We start from the raw sequence: 18,417 nt of genomic DNA on the forward strand, positions 1-18,417 counted from the left end.
TCCCTGTGAAATTAGCCCAAATCTGTTTGTGGTCTTGCGCAACTCAACTGACTGCAGGAGTTGGCACAATAACGACAAGAGACTGGCCCTCTGGCTCCCACACAGCAGCAGAGTCTACTGGAGGGGGCTTGAATAGGAGACTGGCCCTCTGGCTCCCACACAGCAGCAGAGTCTCCTGGAGGGGCTTGAATAGGAGACTGGCCCTCTGGCTCCCACACAGCAGCAGAGTCTACTGGAGGGGCTTGAATAGGAGACTGGCCCTCTGGCTCCCACACAGCAGCAGAGTCTCCTGGAGGGGGCTTGAATAGGAGACTGGCCCTCTGGCTCCCACACAGCAGCAGAGTCTCCTGGAGGGGGCTTGAATAGGAGACTGGCCCTCTGGCTCCCACACAGCAGCAGAGTCTCCTGGAGGGGGCTTGAATAGGAGACTGGCCCTCTGGCTCCCACACAGCAGCAGAGTCTCCTGGAGGGGGCTTGAATTTAGGAGACTGGCCCTTTCCCACACAGCAGCAGAGTCTCCTGGAGGGGCTTGAATAGGAGACTGGCCCTCTGGAGAACACAGCACAGAGACCTGGCCAAGATGGAAAGCAAAGCAGTGGCCCTCTGGATACAACAACACAGAGTCTCCTGGAGGGGGTAAAACAAACATACAGTCAATAATACAGTATAAACAAGTCTGGAGGGGCTTGAATAAAATGCCCTCTGAGCAAATCAGAGTGGAAGGGGGCTTGTAGGAAGGCAAAAAGGCCCTGGGGGCAAAGTAAATACAATCTGGCACAGCAGCAAACTCCTGGAGGGGGTTTTGCAATGGAGACTGGCCCTCTGCTCCCACAAAGTAGAGTCTCCTGGAGGGGGCTTGAAAAGACTGGCCCTCTGGCTCCCACACAGCAGCAGAGTCTCCTGGAGGGGGCTTGAATTTATTTATTTATTTCACCTTTATTTAACCAGGTAGGCAAAGTTGAGAACAAGTTCTCATTTACAATTGCGACCTGGCCAAGATAAAGCAAAGCAGTTAAATACAACGACACAGAGTTACACATGGGTAAAACAAACATACAGTCAATAATACAGTATAAACAAGTTTATACAATTGAGCAAATCAGGTGAGAAGGTGCAGTAATATGTGAGCTGCTCTGACAGTTGGTGCAAAGCTAGTGAGGGAGAAGCTAGTGAGTAAAACACTGGAAGTAGTTTTGCAATGGAAGAAGCAAAGTGAGGGAAAAATAATGGGGAGGAGCAAAATAAATAAATAAAGGGAGAAGCTGGTGAAAGAAGTTGTTTGGGGAGAAGCTAGTGAGGGAGAATCAGTAAGATGGAGAAGCTTAAAGCTAGTGAGGGAGAAGCTAGTGAGGGAGAAGCTAGTGAGGGAGAAGCTAGTGAGGGAGAAGCTAGTGAGGGAGAAGCTAGTGAGGGAGAAGCTAGTGAGGGAGAAGCTAGTGAGGGAGAAGCTAGTGAGGGAGAAGCTAGTGAGGGAGAAGCTAGTGAGGGAGAAGCTAGTGAGGGAGATGAGTGTTTCCAGAATAGACCAATGCAATGTGCAAAGACATCCAAAGAGAGTTAGTTACTCCAACAGGGAACTGCTGGGCTGTTGGAAATCTGCCTTGAGTGTCCACAGAAATAACACTGGCAAAGGTTTGAGTAAACATGTTCCTCTCTACTACAGATCAGTGTTTTGCAGAGTGGGGGGGGTGTGCATCCCAAATAGCACTCTATTCCCTATATGGTGGACTAATTTTAACCACAGCCCTATGGCTGGTTAAAGTTAGTGCACTACATAGGTAATAGGGAGCCATTTGGGACACAAAGACAAGTATGGTTTTAGGGGCGGGGCCTTGTCCCTCAGACAGTCTCTTACGCAAATCATATTACGCACAGAACACTGCTGTCACCCAGACAGTCTCTTACTCAAATCATATAACTCACAGAACACTGCTGTCACCCAGACAGTCTCTTACTCAAATCATATAACTCACAGAACACTGCTGTCACCCAGACAGTCTCTTACTCAAATCATATTACTCACAGAACACTGCTGTCACCCAGACAGTCTCTTACTCAAATCATATTACTCACAGAACACTGCTGTCACCCAGACAGTCTCTTACTCAAATAATATTACTCACAGAACACTGCTGTCACCCAGACAGTCTCTTACTCAAATCATATTACTCACAGAACACTGCTGTCCCCATGGAGAGACACACGTTGCTCAGGGTCTTGTGTCCTAATTTGGTCATCTGAGAGCAGTCAGACAGACATGATAGATCATAGCTGTCTGGTGGTAATTCAGTGTTGGTTTAATTCCTAACGTTATACACCCCCAAATTAAGTGCCAATTAATTACAACACGGTCTACAAATAGACCGCGTGTAATGATCCAAATAATGAAACTGGTTTAAATTTGAAAATATATTGAATGTTTCGACCTAAAAGTGTTATAGAAACTAACCAACTAAGAGGCTAACGTTACCAAGCTAGAGAGGGAAAAACAAACAAGAGTTTGAAGTAGCTAACGTTAGCAAGTTCACAACAACACACACGTCCACTCACTTGACGTTACCAGCCTACTGTAGCAGGCAGGTTAGCGAATTAACTAGTCAGTTAACTTTATTTAAAAGCTAATTTAATGTTTCAAGACGATTCCCAAGCCCATCATTAAAAAAAATAATCACTATAGGTGTTAAACTTTATCGCATACAGTACCGCACCGAACAAATGAGCTAACGTTAGCTGCCCGGCTAGCTGTTAGCATGCTAACCTAAATTCCAGTGTTGTTACTTGTATCCAAGCTCTTACCTGCCCGTCATTTCTACTACTCCCAGCATCACCTATCAACACCACCGTTTCAGAAACGTCTCGACTTTTCCCCGGGGGTCTTCAAATAGGACGAGTAATGGATTGACTCCTACCTAACCAACTAGCATATATATATATTTTCTCTCCTCCAGTATCTTGGTGGAGCCACCCTTTCCTCGGTAGCTGGCGTTGTCTAAAGAAAAGGGACGGAATAGCGCCCCCTAACGTGTATTACTATAATAATAATAATATAATAATATATGCCATTTAGCAGACGCTTTTATCCAAAGCGACTTACAGTCATGTGTGCATACATTCTACGTATGGGTGGTCCCGGGGATCGAACCCACTACCCTGGCGTTACAAGCGCCATGCTCTACTAACTGAGCTACAGAAGGACCATCCAGTATTACATTGATAGCACTCCTGTTGCCCTGACTGCAGCGGCCCTGGCGTTCTTCTGAACCAGGGGTGGCGTTCTTCTGAACCAGGGGTGGTCGACATACATCCCCTGGCGTTCTTCTGAACCAGGGGTGGTACATCCCCCTGGCGTTCTTCTGAACCAGGGGTGGCCGACATACATCCCCCTGGCGTTCTTCTGAACCAGGGGTGGTCGACATACATCCCCCTGGCGTTCTTCTGAACCAGGGGTGGCCGACATACATCCCCCTGGGCGGCGGGAGGTTTGAATAACAAATATTAACGCTTTGGGGAGGGAATTATTATTTTGGGTTAACGAAAATAATAATGTAAACACTCCAGGCCACTCGTGAACGTCTAAAACTAGATAGAGAGTATGTAGACAATATAATGGACCATTTTCAAATAACTGCAGCTTTTCTGAATTTTGAAATTCTGATGTGGCCAATGAGACAAATTCCCACCCCTGTTCTAGACCCCTAACCAGCTCTTCCAATACTTTGAATATGCATCACACCTCTGCAATGACTGGATAGACATGCCTGAGTGAGTCAAATCAACGTTTATTGGTTGTGGACACAGATTTGCAGATGTCATTGCAGATGCTGCAAAACGCTTGTCACAGAAGTTTGACCAGGCAAAAGGTAGAATTTGAAATTGTGGTATTTTGTTAGGATCCCCATTAGCTGCTTACTTAAGTACTGCTCTTTTCATGATATAGACCAGCGTTTCCCAAACTCAATCCTTGAGACCCCAAGGGGGCACTTTGGGGGTTTTAGCCCTAACACTACAAGGCTGATTCAAATAATCAACTCGCCATTCAGTTTTGATAATTTGAATCAGCTGTGTATTGTTTGGGCTAAAACCAAAACGTGTAATCCCTGGGGTCCCGAGGAGCTGACAGACTGAAGAGGTGAAACCAAGTGAAAACCATGATCCTTTATTGATGTCACGTGTTAAATCCACATCAATCTGTGTAGATTAAGGGGAGGAAATTGGTTAATGAAGGATTTTTAAATCTTGATACATGGATTGTGTATGTGCACCATTCAGAGGGTGAATGGGCAAGACAAATAATTGAAGTGCCTTTGAATGGGCAATACAAATATTTAAGTGCTTTTGAACGGGGTATGGTAGTAGGTGCCAGGAGAACTGGTTTGTGTGAAGAACTGCAACGCTGCTTAGTTCTTCACACTCGGACCGTTTCCCGTGTGTATTAAGAACGGTCCACCACCCAAAGGACATGAGCCAACTTGACACAACTGTGGGAAGCATTGTAGTCAATATGGGCCAGCATCCCCGTGGAACGCTTTTATAGGACTATTTCACGCCATATGTATTAAATTCAAAATAACATGAAAAATAAAGATGAGAATGTAAACATTTTTGAGGACGGGTGAAATAAAGGATGTTGAAATCAAAAATCTGTCAATTGAGAGCTAAATGTAAAGAATTGTAGGTCCGCTAGTTTTGGAGTGACGGTTCGGTCTTAACCCAATCAATGAACATGACAGGCTTTTTTTTCTATTGCCTATTTAAATATACGGTCTGACGTCACCTCATTTTAGCTAACCTACTTCAAATTGTCAGTCACCGGTCAATAATATACGGATATTAGAAGCATGTCTATCTAATACATTTAATGACCATCTAACTACTTAGGTAAACATACGAATGACCTGTTGCACAACGTTCGGCGCAGGTGTATGGAGAACCAGTTACCAACACCTGCGCCGAACGTTGAGCAACAGGTACATTTAAAAACATATATATTTTTTTACATTTGATTAATTTAGCAGTCGCTCTTATCCAGAGCGATTTACAAGATCAGTTAGGATTCAGTTCCTTGCTCAGGGGCACATTGACAGAGTTTTCACCTAGTCGGAGCTGGGATTCTAACCAGCAACCTCTCCGTGACTGGCCCATCGCTTTAACTGCCAGGTGTCATGGTAAATCAACATGGAGGCCTGAACTTACAGTGAATATCCGGCAGGAGGAGTAGTTGTATCATGAATGCACCAGTGAATACTGAACTGGTGTTTACTGTAAAAGAGAAGTTTCAATCCCACCCTTGCAATCTAAATTATGTTTTCTAACCTACATGTAGAAACCGGCGAGATTTAAACTTTTTCCTAAAGTGGTTATTGCACTTTTTGGAATCAAACTTTGATTTTCATATGTATAGTAGTGGATGAGTAGCTGGAGTGCCAGTCTGTTTGTGATATCATGCCAACTCCTTGTCACTCATTGGCTTGACAATGAGCAATGTTGCAAGACCACAACCAGATCTGAGACCACAACCAGATCGGAGACCACAACCAGATCTGAGACCACAACCAGATCTGAGACCACAACCAGATCGGAGACCACAACCAGATCTGAGACCACAACCAGATCGGAGACCACAACCAGATCTGAGACCACAACCAGATCTGAGACCACAACCAGATCGGAGACCACAACCAGATCTGAGACCACAACCAGATCTGAGACCACAACCAGATCTGAGACCACAACCAGATCTGAGACCACAACTAGATCTGAGACCACAACCAGATCGGAGACCACAACCAGATCTGAGACTACAACTAGATCTGAGACCACAACCAGATCTGAGACCATGCTAGTGGAGGAGTATTTGTTCTGTAGTTTTTGCAACTGGACAGTTGAGACACAGTGGATTAGGAAAGTATTCAGACCCCTTGATATTTCCACATTAAATTGTATATTTTCCCCACATTCATCTACACACAATGGCCCATAATGACAAAGCAAAACAGGTTTTTAGACAGTTTTGCAAATGTATTAAAATGAAAAACGGAAATATCATTCAGAGACTTGTCCTGAAGCCACTCCTGCGTTTCCTTGGCTGTGTGCTTAAGGTCATGTTGACCTGTTGGAAGGTGAACCTTTGCCACAGTCTGAGGTCCTGAGTGCTCTGGAGCAGCTTTTCATTAGGGATCTCTCTGTACTTTGCACCGTTTATCTTTCCCTCAAATCTTACTAGTTCCCAGTCCCTGCCGCTGAAAAACATTCCTACAGCATGATACTGCCACCTCCATGCTTCACCGTAGGGATGGTGCCAGGTTTCCTCCAGACGTGACGCTTGGCATTCAGGCCAAAGACTTCAATCTTGGTATCATCAGACCAGAGAATCCTTTTTCTCATGGTCTGAGAGGCCTTTAGGTGCCTTTTGGCAAACTCCAAGCGGGCTTTCATGTGCCTTTTACTGAGGAGTGGCTTCCATCTGGCCACTCTACCATAAAGGCCTGATTGGTGGAGTGCTGCAGAGATGGTTGTCCTTCTGGAAGGTCCTCCCATCTCCACAGATGAACTGGGTTCTTGGTCACCTCCCTGACCAAGGCCCTTCTCCCCCGATTGCTCAGTTTGGCCAGGTGGCCAGCTCTAGGAGTGTTGGTGGTTCCAACCTCCTTACATTTTAAGAATGATGGAGGCCACTGTAATCTTGGGGACCTTCAATGCTGCAGACATTCTTTGGTACCCTTTCCCAGATCTGTGCCTCAACACAATCCTGTCTCAGAGCTATACGGACAATTCCTTCAACCTCACGGCTTGGTTTTTGCTCTGACATGAACTGTGGGACCTTATATAGACAGGTTTGTGCCGTTCCAAATCATGTCCAATCAAAAATAATTTACCACAGGTGGACTCCAATCAAGTTCTAGAAACATCTCTAGGATGATCAATGGAAACAAGATGCACCTGACCTCAATTTTGAATCTCAAGCAAAGGGTCTGAATACTTACAGTTGAAGTTGGAAGTTTACATACACCTCTGCCAAATACATTTAAACTCAGTTTTCACATTTCCTGACATATAATCCTAGTAAAAACTCCCTGTTTTAGGTCAGTTAGGATCACCACTTTATTTTAAGAATGTGAAATGTCAGAATAATAGTAGAGAATATGATTTATTTCAACTTTTATTTCTTTCATCACATACCCAGTGGGTCAAAGTTTACATACACTCAGGTAGTATCTGGTAGTATTGCCTTTAAATTGTTTAACTTGGGTCTAATGTAGCCTTCCACAAGCTTTCCACAATAAGTTGGGTGAATTTTGGCCCATTCCTCCTGACAGAGCTGGTGTAACGAAGTCAGGTTTGTAGGCCTCCTTGCTCGCACACGCTTTTTCAGTTCTGCCCAAAGTTTCTATATGATTGAGGTCAGGGCTTTGTGATGACCACTCCAATACCTTGATTTTGTTGTCCTTAAGCCATTTTGCCACAACTTTGGAAGTATACTTGGGTTCATTGTCCCTTTGGAAGACCCATTTGCGACCAAGCTTTAACTTCCTGACTGATGTCTTGAGATGTTGCTTCAATATATCGACATAAATTTCCATCCTCATGATGCCACCTATTTTGTGAAATGCACCTGGCCCTCCTGCAGCAAAGCACCCACACATGATGCTGCCACCCCCGTGCTTCACGGTTGGGATGGTGTTCTTCGGGCTTGCAAGCCTCCCCTTTTTCCCTCCAAACATAACAATGGTCATTATGGCCAAACAGTTCTATTTTTGTTTCATCAGACCAGAGGACATTTCTCCAAAAAGTACGATCTTTGTCCCTGTGTGCAGTTGCAAACGGTAGTTTGGCTTTTTTTATGGCGGTTTTGGAGCAGTGGCTTCTTCCTTGCTGAGTGGCCTTTCAGGTTGTCGATATAGGACTTGTTTTACTGTGGATGTAGATACTTTTGTACCTGTTTCCTCCAACATCTTCACAAGGTCCTTTGCTGTTGTTCTGGGATTTGCACTTTTCGCACCAAAGTACGTTAATCTATAGGAGACAGAACACGTCTCCTTCCTGAGCGGTATGACGGCTGCGTGGGCCCATGGTGTTTATACTTGTGTACTATTGTTTGTACAGACGAACATGGTACCTTTAGGCGTTTGGAAATTGCTCCCAAGGATGAACCAGACTTGTGGAGGTCAACATTTTTTTTCTGAGGTCTTGGCTGATTTCTTTTCAAGCAAAGAGGCACTGAGTTTGAAGGTCGGCCTTGAAATACATCCACAGGTACACCTGCAATTGACTAAAATGATGTCAATTAGTCTATCTGAATAATTTTCTGGAATTTTCCAAGCTATTTAAAGGCACATTCAACTTGGTGTATGTAAACTTCTGACCCACTGGAATTGTGATACAGTGAATTATAAGTGAAATCATCTGTCTGTAAACAATTGTTGGAAAAATGACGTGTGTCATGCACAAAGTAGATGTCCTAACCGACTTTCCAAAACTATAGTTTGTTAACAAGAAATTTGTGGAGAGTTTGAAAAACAAGTTTTAATGACTCCAACCGAAGTGTATGTATTTCTGTTTTTTATTTTCAATACATTTGCAAACATTTCTAAAAACCTGTTTTTGCTTTGTCATTATGAGATATTGTGTGTAGATTGAGGGAAAAATGAATGTAATCAATTTTATAACAAGGCTGTAACGTAACAACGTGGAAATAGTCAGGGGGTCTGAATACTTTCTGAATGCTCTGTAAACCTGGGTCGACCCCCCCCCCCACAGCTTGGAATGTAATCGATACACTTTTTGCAGTGGGTGTCCTTTAAAACATGCCCCCCTGCTATGTGGTTCAAATGTGTTACAGGTGACATCTGATCTGAAACAACCTTGTGAGTGTCAGGTGTAACATTAACAAAACAGATGGCACTGAAGGAGAAAGGCAACGTCTTATGAGTTCCAAACCCACTTTGCCAGTTTGTGACTTTTTTCATGGTCATCTTTACTTTTCTTGTACAAGGAGTTCATACCATTATCACATATGACCATTCTGTAGCTCAGTTGGTAGAGCATGGCGCTTGTAACGCCAGGGTAGTGGGTTCGATCCCTGGGACCACCCATACGTAGAATGTATGCACACATGACTGTAAGTCGCTTTGGATAAAAGCGTCTGCTAAATGGCATACATTGTTATATTATTATTATTATATTAAGCACTACTGGACATCAGATCGACAGTTATTAACCTTCGACCTCTATTTTCAGATCGCAAGGCCGCCGGGCCAGATGGAACTCCAGGGCGTGTTCTCAAAGCTGACCAGCTGGCAAAGTGTCTTCACTGACATTTTCAATCTGTCCTTGTCCCAGTCTATAATCCCAACATGTTTCAAGCTGACCACCATTTGTCCCTGTTCCCATGAACGCCATGGTAACCTGCCTAAATGCCTGTTATTATAAAGTGCTTTGAAAGGCTGGTCATGACACACATCTACCATCATCCCAGACACCCTGGACCTACTCCAGTTTGCATACCGCCCCCCTACAGATACACAGATCACGCAATCTCAATTGCACTTCACACTGCCCTCTCCCACCTGGACAAGAGGGGAAATAACTATGTGAGGATATTGTTCATAGACTATAGCTCAGCGTTCAACACCATAGTCCCCTCCAAGCGCATCACCAAGCTAGGGACACAGGGACTGAACACCTCCCTCTTCAACTGGATCCTGGACTTCCTGACGGGCTGGTCCTAGGTGGTGAGGGTAGGTAACAACACTGCTGCCTCTCTGATCCTCAACACGGGGGCCTCTTAGGGGTGTGTGCTTAGTCCCCTCCTGTACTCTCTGTTCACCTACAACCTCATGGCCAGGAACGACTCCAACACCATCATCAAGTTCTCTGATGACACAACAGTGGTAGACCTGATCACTGACGGCAATGAGACAGGCTACAGGGAGGAGGTTATGGATTTAGCAGTGTGGTGCCAGGACAACAACCTCTCCATCAAACGTCAGTAAGATCAAGGAGCTGATCGTGGACTACAGGAGATCGAGGGGAGCACACCCTCATTCACATTGACAGGGCTGTAGGGGAGCAGGTCGAGAGCTACAAGTTCCTTGGCATCCACATAACTCAGGACTTAACATGGTCCACATACACCCACACAGTCCTGAAGAGGGCATGACTGTGCCTCTTCCCCCTCAAAAGATGAAGAGATTTGGCACGGGCCATCGGATCCTCAAAATGTTCTACAGCTGCACCATCGAGAGCATCTTGACTGGCCGCATCACAACTTGGTATGGCAAATGTACTGCTCTCGACCGCAAAGCACTACAGAGGGTCGTGCCAACAGCCCAGTACATCACCGGGGCCGAGCTCATCATCACTCATCATATGCTTCTGCTACTCTGTTCATAGTTTTATTCTTATTATTATCTACCCTGCCTTCATGTTCATATCTACCTCAAATAGCTCATACCCCAGCACACTGATCTGGTACTGGTACTCCCTGTATATAGCTCCACATTGATCTGGTACTCCCTGTATATAGCTCCACATTGATCTGGTACTCCCTGTATATAGCTCCACATTGATCTGGTACTCCCTGTATATAGCTCCACAGTGATCTGGTACTCCATATATATAGCTCCACATTGATCTGGTACTGGTACTCCCTGTATATAGCTCCACATTGATCTAGTACTGGTACTCCCTGTATATAGCTCCACATTGATCTGGTACTGGTACTCCCTGTATATAGCTCCACATTGATCTGGTACTGGTACTCCCTGTATATAGCTTCACATTGATCTGGTACTCCCTGTATATAGCTCCACATTGATCTGGTACTGGCTCCACATTGATCTTCCTGTATATAGCTCCACACTGATCTGGTACTGGTACTCCCTGTATATAGCTCCACATTGATCTGGTACTCCCTGTATATAGCTCCACATTGATCTGGTACTCCCTGTATATAGCTCCACATTGATCTGGTACTCCCTGTATATAGCTCCACATTGATCTGGTACTCCATGTATATAGCTCCACATTGATCTGGTACTGGTACTCCCTGTATATAGCTCCACACTGATCTGGTACTGGTACTCCCTGTATATAGCTCCACATTGATCTGGTACTCCCTGTATATAGCTCCACAGTGATCTGGTACTCCATATATATAGCTCCACATTGATCTGGTACTGGTACTCCCTGTATATAGCTCCACATTGATCTGGTACTGGTACTCCCTGTATATAGCTCCACATTGATCTGGTACTGGTACTCCCTGTATATACCTTCACATTGATCTGGTACTGGTACTCCCTGTATATAGCTCCACATTGATCTGGTACTCCCTGTATATAGCTCCACATTGATCTGGTACTCCCTGTATATAGCTCCACATTGATCTGGTACTCCCTGTATATAGCTCCACATTGATCTGGTACTGGTACTCCCTGTATATACCTCCACATTGATCTGGTACTGGTACTTCCTGTATATAGCTCCACATTGATCTGGTACTCCATGTATATAGCTCCACATTGATCTGTTACTGGTACTCCCTGTATATACCTCCACATTGATCTGGTACTGGTACTTCCTGTATATAGCTCCACATTGATCTGGTACTTCCTGTATATAGCTCCACATTGATCTGGTACTGGTACTTCCTGTATATACCTCCACATTGATCTGGTACTCCCTGTATATACCTTCACATTGATCTGGTACTGGTACTCCCTGTATATAGCTCCACATTGATCTGGTACTGGTACTCCCTGTATATAGCTCCACATTGATCTGGTACTGGTACTCTCTGTATATACCTCCACATTGATCTGGTACTGGTACTCCCTGTATATACCTCCACATTGATCTGGTACTGGTACTCCCTGTATATAGCTCCACATTGATCTGGTACTGGTACTCCCTGTATATACCTCCACATTGATCTGGTACTGGTACTCCCTGTATATACCTCCACATTGATCTGGTACTGGTACTCCCTGTATATATCTCCACATTGATCTGGTACTGGTACTCCTGTATATAGCTCCACATTGATCTGGTACTGGTACTCCTGTATATAGCTCCACATTGATCTGGTACTGGTACTCCCTGTATATATCTCCACATTGATCTGGTACTGGTACTCCTGTATATCGCTCCACATTGATCTGGTACTGGTACTCCTTGTATATATCTCCACATTGATCTGGTACTGGTACTCCTTGTATATAGCTCCACATTGATCTGGTACTGGTACTCCCTGTATATAGCTCCACATCTGATCTGGTACTCCTGTATATAGCTCCACATTGATCTGGTACTCCCTGTATATAGCTCCACATTGATCTGGTACTGGTACTCCCTGTATATAGCTCCACATTGATCTGGTACTGGTTCCTGTATATAGCTCCACATTGATCTGGTACTGGTACTCCTGTATATAGTTCCACATTGATCTGGTACTGGTACTCCATGTATATAGCTCCACATTGATCTGTACTGGTACTCCCTGTATATAGCTCCACATTGATCTGGTACTTCCTGTATATAGCTCCACATTGATCTGGTACTTCCTGTATATAGCTCCACATTGATCTGGTACTGGTACTCCCTGTATATAGCTCCACATGATGATACTGGTACTCCTGTATATAGCTCCACATTGATCTGGTACTGGTACTCCTGTATATAGCTCCAAATTGATCTGGTACTGGTACTCCCTGTATATACCTCCACATTGATCTGGTACTAGTACTCCCTGTATATATCTCCACATTGATCTGGTACTGGTACTCCTGTATATAGCTCCACATTGATCTGGTACTCCCTGTATATAGCTCCACATTGATCTGGTACTCCCTGTATATAGCTCCACATTGATCTGGTACTCCCTGTATATAGCTCCACATTGATCTAGTACTGGTACTCCCTGTATATAGCTCCACATTGATCTGGTACTGGTACTCCCTGTATATAGTTCCACATTGATCTGGTACTGGTACTCCCTGTATATTGCTCCATTGTTGTGTATTTCATTCCTCTTGAGTTACTGTTTCAATGTGTTTTACTCTGCATGGTCAGGTTGGGTTCATAAACATTGCATTTCACAGCTTGTAAATCTCCACATTGATCTGGTATTCAAGCTCATGTGACAATCTCCACATTGATTTTGTATTTGATACTGTGACATTGTTCCACATTGATCTGACTCAGATCTGGATGAACATGATCTGGACTGGTACTTGTATATAGTTCCACATTGATCTGGTACTGGTACTCCCTGTATATAGTTCCAGATTGATCTGGTACTGAGTACTCCCTGTATAGACCTCCACATTGATCTGGAGACTGACCTGTATATTGCTCCATTGATCTGGACAACATCGGAGTTACATGTTTTAATGAGTTTTACTCTGCATGGTCAGGAGAGACAACAAGCTGACCTGACTCAGATCTGGACTAACATACGGAGGACATGGACAAATAGATGTGATTTTGATATGATTCTGCTGTGACATTGAGAGAGCTGACCTGACTCAGATCTGGACTAACATACGGAGGACATGGAAGAGAGAGAGAGAGAGAGAGAGAGAGAGAGAGAGAGAGAGAGAGAGAGAGAGAGAGAGAGAGAGAGAGAGAGAGAGAGAGAGAGAGAGAGAGAGAGGGAGAGCTGACCTGACTCAGATCTGGACGAACATGCGGAGGACATGGAAGAGAGAGAGAGAGAGAGACAGAGAGCTGACCTGACTCAGATCTGGACTAACATACGGAGGACATGGAAGAGAGAGAGAGAGAGAGAGAGAGAGAGAGAGAGAGAGAGAGAGAGAGAGAGAGAGAGAGAGAGAGAGAGAGAGAGAGAGAGAGAGAGAGAGAGAGAGAGAGAGAGAGCTGTAATCTATATACAACCTATACTTATGTGTATTTATTTTCCCTTCCCGTTCCTACTATCTGCAATTGCGAGAAAGAGAGAGAAACATGATTTCTGAGGAATCGTAACAGAATGTGAGTCAAAAGAACAAGTGATTAGAAAAACAGCGTAGCATAGTTCTTGGCAGAGGGTATTTGTTGCGCAAATGTGAGCCTTAACACACAGAGAGAGAATATTTCTGAGAAATCATAACAGAAAGTGAGCCCAAAAAAAGAAAGAGAAATTCTGTGGATTGATGAGAAAATGACAGGAACTTTAAGGCTTAAAATAAACTGCTGGGAAGAAAGGGAGGAGAGAATCTGGGTCGAGATTTAGTTTTCAACTGATGTCACAAACAGAGGAAGATTAGGTTCAGTTGTTCAATTTAGCTGAGATTATTTTGTTTCTCCCTGCGCTGCTGATGGCTATTTTGGTCCGCTCATACGGGAGTAAATAAAGGCCCATTGCACTATTGTGAAATACTTTAAAATGTTGTGTTGATTTATCATGAGGTGCTACAACACCCTCAGCACTCCTCCTTCCCTCTACGGTGTCTGGCATGCTATAGGCTAGGTTGGAATAGTCTGTACAATGCCAAGGCTACGCAAAGTCACTGCAGGTAGATGGGCAGGGGCAGAAAGACTGCAGTCACACAGAGAGAGAGAGAGAGAGAGAGAGAGAGAGAGAGAGAGAGAGAGAGAGAGAGAGAGAGAGAGAGAGAGAGAGAGAGAGAGAGAGAGAGAGAGAGAGAGAGAGAGAGAGAGAGAGAGAGAGAGAGAGAGAGAGAGAGAGCTCCCATATCACTGCCGAGCCGCAGAGTAAAAGCCACTCTTCATTGCCAGCTCCCGCCTGCGTGCAGTCGACGTAACTTTTTTTTTTAAAGCAACTCCCCTTCGGATGTGTAGGTTGTGTCCTTTGTCCACGGTTCGGGCTCGTCGCTGGGTGTATTTTACGCCTGCTACGTTAGTAGCTGGGACAACCAAACGAGATGGGGGCGAAGTAGGTGGAGATAAGAGTGAAGGTTGGACTGTCTGTACTGCAGTGACGGTGGGAAGCCTTGGTTGTGGTATGCGGACTAAGTAGCTAGGAAGCAAGGATACGAGTGAAGAGGAAAACGCTGAGTTAAGTGTAACTGCATTCTCGCCTGCTGTGAAGTGAATGTTTGAACTTGCAGTGTGTTTTATACACGACTGCTACCTGATTGCTAGCTAGAAGCTACATTGAACAGAGGGAGAGGGAGAGAGGGGGGAAGGATAAACTTTCCAGCCTGACGCAGAACCGCAGACATGCAGTTGACAGAGATCCTTGGTTCAGGAACCTTCCTGATCCTGCTCCTTGTCCCGTGGTCCGACAGCCGTAAGTAAACAACAAAGCCCACTAAGCTATTTTTGGCACTGCGTGGGGATAACATTGTTGTTTAGCTTGCCAGCTAGTTAATTGTTGTTGAATAATGTAATTTGTTTTCTGCTTAGCTGATGCTTTGAAAACTCACGCCCAGGACTTTATGCCAGTAAATTAGGGGCTGGATCATTTTAACAACTAAAATGTAGTACGGTAACTCATGGGAAATTCTGTTCTGTGCTTGTGGTTATTTTCAGTTTCCTTGTCCCCGGAAGAAGCTAACCAGTTCTTGAGGAGACACAGGAGAGCGAATCACGTTTTCGAGGAGACGAAACAAGGGCACCTGGAGCGAGAGTGTGTGGAAGAGAAGTGTAGCAAAGAGGAGGCGAGAGAAGTATTCGAGAACGACCCTGAAACAGTGAGTACACTACACACTTATTCACTACACACTTATTCACTACACACTTATTCACTACACACTTATTCACTACACACTTATTCACTACACACTTATTTACACACTTATTCACTACACACTTATTCACTACACACTTATTCACTACACACTTGATCGTGTCAAATCAAATGGCACTCATTGCACTTCTTTCCATTGCATATAGACACGGACTAGCTGCGCACATTGGAGTTGTCTTGCCGTAATGACTGATCCTATAGTCGACTTATAACATAACGATTCTGTGTTCAAGGTGTTCAAGCTCCAAAATATAGATATGACTAATTACTGGCAAACACTCACCAGTCTGATCAATTCATTGCACAGTATTCAACTAGCACATTGGGCCGTGGGGAACATGCCAGATTATGGACATTTGCATACTACTGTAAGGTTTGTGATTATGTAAATGATCCTGCTTCATGCGTGATGGGCTCATACATGGGAGTGATTATGCTAATGATCGCTGTACTGCTGTTTTTTTGATTGGTCCTCGGGGAGGCTGCTTACAGCAAGCGGATGGAAGGTGACTCGGGGGAATGTGTTTAACAGACAGAGCAACAATGCGCTCACACACAGGTTTTAATCTGACGTGTGCCTGTCACACAGGGCTCCTATCCCCTCAGGGATATATATATGTTAGGGTCTAGGTTCTGCCAGCTAGCTTCATGAATGTGTTGAGCAGCCTCCAGCATCCATGCTATTAATAATTCTACATCCCAAACGCCTCCCCATTCCCTATACAGTGCACTACTTTTGACCAGGGCCCATAGAGACTTGTAATGGGATCAGAGAGGAGGATGTGTGGTACTAGTGGTGGTACTAGTGGTGGTGAGATCGGGGGATTTAATGGGATCAGAGAGGAGGATGTGTGTGGTACTAGTGGTGGTACTAGTGGTAGTGAGATCGGGGGTTTAAGATCAGAGAGGGGGGTTTAATGGGATCAGAGAGGAGGATGTGTGATACTAGTGGAGGTGAGATCAGGGGGTTTAATGGGATCAGAGAGGAGGATGTGTGGTACTAGTGGTGGTACTAGTGGTGGTGAGATCGGGGGTTTAATGGGATCAGAGAGGAGGATGTGTGTGGTACTAGTGGTGGTGTGGGATCAGAGAGGATCTGGTGGTACTAGTGGTGGTGAGATCGGGGGTTTAATGGGATCAGAGAGGAGGATGTGTGTGGTACTGGTGGTACTAGTGGTGGGTGGGATCAGAGAGGGATGTGTGGTACTAGTGGTGGTGAGATCGGGGGGTTTAATGGGATCAGAGAGGAGGATGTGTGGTACTAGTGGAGGTGAGATCAGAGAGAGGGGGTTTAGTGGTGGGATCAGAGAGGAGGATAGGAGGTGGTGGTACTAGTGGTGGTGAGATCGGGGGGTTTAATGGGATCAGAGAGGAGGATGTGGTACTAGTGGTAGTGAGATCGGGGGTTTAATGGGATCAGAGAGGAGGATGTGGTACTAGTGGTGGTGAGATCAGGGGGTTTAATGGGATCAGAGAGGAGGATGTGTGGTACTAGTGGTGGTACTAGTGGTGGTGAGATCGGGGGTTTAATGGGATCAGAGAGGAGGATGTGTGGTACTAGTGGTACTAGTGTGGGATCAGAGGAGGATGTGTGGTACTAGTGGTGGTGAGATCGGGGGTTTAATGGGATCAGAGAGGAGGATGTGTGGTACTAGTGGTGGTGGGATCGGGGGTTTAATGGGATCAGAGAGGAGAGGATGTGTGGTACTAGTGGTGGTGAGATCGGGGGTTTAATGGGATCAGAGAGGAGGATGTGGTGGTGGTACTAGTGGTGGTGAGATCGGGGTTTAATGGGATCAGGAGGAGATGTGTGGAGGAGGATGTGTGGTACTAGTGGTGGTGAGATCGGGGGGGTTTAATGGGATCAGAGAGGAGGATGTGTGGTACTAGTGGTGGTGAGATCGGGGGGTTTAATGGGATCAGAGAGGAGGATGTGTGTGGTACTAGTGGTGGTACTAGTGGTAGTGAGATCGGGGGGTTTAATGGGATCAGAGAGGAGGATGTGTGATACTAGTGGTGGTGGTGAGATCAGGGGGTTTAATGGGATCAGAGAGGAGGATGTGTGGTACTAGTGGTGGTACTAGTGGTGGTGAGATCGGGGGGTTTAATGGGATCAGAGAGGAGGATGTGTGGTACTAGTGGTGGTACTAGTGGTGGTGAGATCGGGGGTTTAATGGGATCAGAGAGGAGGATGTGTGGTACTAGTGGTAGTGGTGGTACTAGTGGTGGTGAGATCGGGGGTTTAATGGGATCAGAGAGGAGGATGTGTGTGGTACTAGTGGTGGTGTGGGATCAGAGAGGATGTGTGGTACTAGTGGTGGTGAGATGAGGGGGTTTAATGGGATCAGAGAGGAGGATGTGTGGTACTAGTGGTGGTGAGATCGGGGGTTTAATGGGATCAGAGAGAGGATGTGTGGTGTGGTGGTACTAGTGGTGGTGAGATCGGGGGTTTAATGGGATCAGAGAGGAGGATGTGTGGTACTAGTGGAGGTGAGATCGGGGGTTTAATGGGATCAGAGAGGAGGATGTGTGGTACTAGTGGTGGTACTAGTGGTAGTGAGATCGGGGGTTTAATGGGATCAGAGAGGAGGATGTGTGGTACTAGTGGTGGTACTAGTGGGTGAGATCAGAGAGGGGGGTTTAATGGGATCAGAGAGGAGGATGTGTGGTACTAGTGGTGGTACTAGTGGTGGTGAGATCGGGGG

The 18,417-nt window shown here is 45.3% G+C and overlaps 2 pseudogenes across 1 annotated transcript in view; one reads left to right on the top strand and one right to left on the bottom strand.

Annotated features, from left to right (window-relative positions):
- The window catches only part of LOC124022052, a 33,847-nt pseudogene extending 30,841 nt beyond the window's left edge, over positions 1–3,006 (bottom strand).
- Positions 3,007–14,649: 11,643 nt separating this feature from the next.
- The window catches only part of LOC124022053, a 40,584-nt pseudogene continuing 36,816 nt past the window's right edge, over positions 14,650–18,417 (top strand). The window contains exons 1-2 of the transcript XR_006836335.1: positions 14,650–15,253; positions 15,496–15,656. The product of XR_006836335.1 is annotated as a growth arrest-specific protein 6-like (transcript). The remainder of the gene's footprint in view (positions 15,254–15,495; positions 15,657–18,417) is intronic.

The sequence above is a fragment of the Oncorhynchus gorbuscha genome, unplaced genomic scaffold, assembly GCF_021184085.1.
Source record: "Oncorhynchus gorbuscha isolate QuinsamMale2020 ecotype Even-year unplaced genomic scaffold, OgorEven_v1.0 Un_scaffold_1282, whole genome shotgun sequence".
Lineage (NCBI taxonomy): Eukaryota > Metazoa > Chordata > Actinopteri > Salmoniformes > Salmonidae > Oncorhynchus > Oncorhynchus gorbuscha.